The sequence below is a fragment of the Octopus bimaculoides genome, chromosome 11, assembly GCF_001194135.2.
Source record: "Octopus bimaculoides isolate UCB-OBI-ISO-001 chromosome 11, ASM119413v2, whole genome shotgun sequence".
In the NCBI taxonomy this organism is placed as follows: domain Eukaryota; kingdom Metazoa; phylum Mollusca; class Cephalopoda; order Octopoda; family Octopodidae; genus Octopus; species Octopus bimaculoides.
In genome coordinates this window covers 74,310,328-74,313,084 of record NC_068991.1, presented here as the reverse complement: position 1 = coordinate 74,313,084, position 2,757 = coordinate 74,310,328, and the positions used below count along the sequence as shown (strand labels likewise).

The following is a 2,757-nucleotide window of genomic DNA, read 5'->3' as shown; positions in this document are numbered from 1 at the left end:
TTCTATATGTGATAGTGGATTTTCATCGATGAGTTCTTGAAATTTGGTTATTTTCCCTAAAACTATATATATATATATATATATATATATATATATAAAATTAAAAGGGTAAAGGGTCATCAATTTATTAATTAATAAATCAATTAACAATTAATAATTTTTTACCAAGCCCATCGGTATGAAAGCACCATTATTGGTGGAGAACTTATTCAAAAGTTCATATATTTATAAATATAATTAAGGGATCAAATATTTTGCTGATCCCTTAATTATATTTATAAATATATATATATATATATATATATATATAACTTACTAGGAAGAGGAAGAGTGGCGTTCAATCATATAATAACATAATATATATCTATATACATATATACATTCGTATATGTACATATATCTATACGTGTATATATATATATATATATAGGTAAGTAGTAGGTTTGCCTCGATCCTTCAGGGGTATTTGTTGCTCCATTCTCCAAGTAAATATATATATATATATATATTATTTTTTTAGCTTCAGCTCAAAACTCTGGCCATGCTGGGGCACCTCCGTTTTGCTACACTGTTATTACCGAGAGCCTCCTCTAATATGTAGCAATTCGTGAATATGGGAGTTTGATGTCGCTACTCTCATTTGCACCTTTTGCTGCGAGGTAGGTTCATCTGGGATTCTCGACAGAAACTTATGAAAAGCTCCAGACTGGTCATGGATTAACCTGTATGGATTAACCTGTGTGGGGATAGCATCTGTTTTTCGACGTAAAAAGAGACCGAGTAAAGCAAGTTTACAGGGAAGCTCCTGACGATCAGCTTTTCGACAGCCAGGGCATCATCTACATTCATTGGGTTCTCTCTGATCAGACGGTCAATAAAGAATACTTTATGGAGGTTTTGCCGGAGTTTAGGAAGAGATTTCGTCGCAAAAGGCCAGAGCTCTTTCACTCGGGTAGGTGGCACCAAGGCAATGCACCCGTCCCCAATTCCAGCCTAGTAACTAACTATTTGACAGAGATAGGCACCGAAACTGCTTTAACCCTTCCCTACAGTCCAGACCTTGCTCCCTGTGACTTTTGGTTGTGCCTCATGCTGAAGGTGAAGATGAAGGAGACCGTGACAAGGGCCCTGGACACCTTCGCTTTGAAGGACTTCCGTGGGGCCTTCACAAAGTGACTGGAACAATACAAGTGCATTGAAGTCAGAGACACTTACTCCAAAGGAAGTGAGAGTTTTAGACTTCTTTGAAATTAATAAATGTCTCTCCTGCAAAAATGTCTCAAGACTTCTGGAATGGCCCTTGTATACGTGGCTGATTAGATTGACCCCCAGTGTTTGATCGGTGCCTTCTTTCATCGATTTTAGAAGTCAAAGTAAATTTGACCGAGGCATATTAGATGTTTCGGTAAATAAATATTGTCTAAATGTCAGCAATAAATAAATAAATATATATATATATATATATACATGTGTATGTGTGTGTGCGTGTGTATGTGCGTGTGTGTGTGTGTGTGCGTGTGTGTGTGCGTGTGTGTGTGTGTGTGTGTGTGTGTGTGTAAAATAAAATTTAAAAAGCGATAGAAAATATTCCGAATGCGATACAGCTCAGCTTGCATTCACACACATACACACACGCACACACACACACACACGCACACATACACACACACACATACATACACATACCAGCAAGTAAATACATCTATTGAAATAACAAATATACACATTTCTACATTTACATACATGCATAAACGCACACGCACACACACATTTCTACATATGCTTATATATACGCACATACATACAAATATACGCATATACAAGTATATATATATATATATGCATATATATATATATATATATATATATATATATATATATATATATATATATATATATATACATATATATATACGTATATACGCACACACATACACGCGCACACACACACACATATATACAGACAGACATTTATTTAACCCTTACGCACACGACACATATATACATTTATTTAGATTAAACACACACACGCACATACATTCTCACTCACCTCACGCATATCCATTTAACCTACACACACACCTACACAGGCATGCACACAACTATTTAACCTACACATATCCGCGTCTCTTTAATCTGTACACGCAAACACACACACACACGGACACACACACCCACACGGACACACACACACCCACACGGACACATACAACATCTATTTAAATCACACACACACACATCCATTTAGCCTACACACATACGCACGTGGACACACACACGCACGCACACACACATACACACACACACATACGGACACAGACAAACATCTATTTAAATCACATACACATCCATTTAGTCTACACACATACTCACATAGACACACCCACTCACACACACACACACACACACACACACACACACACACACACCATTCCATCAGAACAAATATCACCTCTGTGCTAAGAAGTTAGTCAAACATACGAGGGGGCCACAGCACGCTCACTTGACCCTGCTAGAAATAGCCAACAAATCTCTCTCTCTCTCTCTCTCGCTCTCAAAGCACTCTAGAGGACTATTACTGAGAAAAAAATGTGATGGTCATAAGTCGAATCCTCTTTGAACTTTTTTGTGTTTGATCAAGGAATTCCTAGGGTTAAGCAACAACTGAAATTGGCACAAAGTTCACTGTTATACAGAATGGCCCAAAAGTAGGTTTAGAGTTATCACGGAGGCACTTTAAATTTCTTTTAAAACATT

The 2,757-nt window shown here is 37.1% G+C and overlaps 1 long non-coding RNA gene across 1 annotated transcript in view; it reads right to left on the bottom strand.

The window, feature by feature from the left end:
• Nucleotides 1–2,757, bottom strand: part of LOC106867575 (uncharacterized) — a 43,816-nt gene that overhangs the window by 28,969 nt on the left and 12,090 nt on the right. The gene's annotated exons all lie outside the window — the stretch shown is intronic.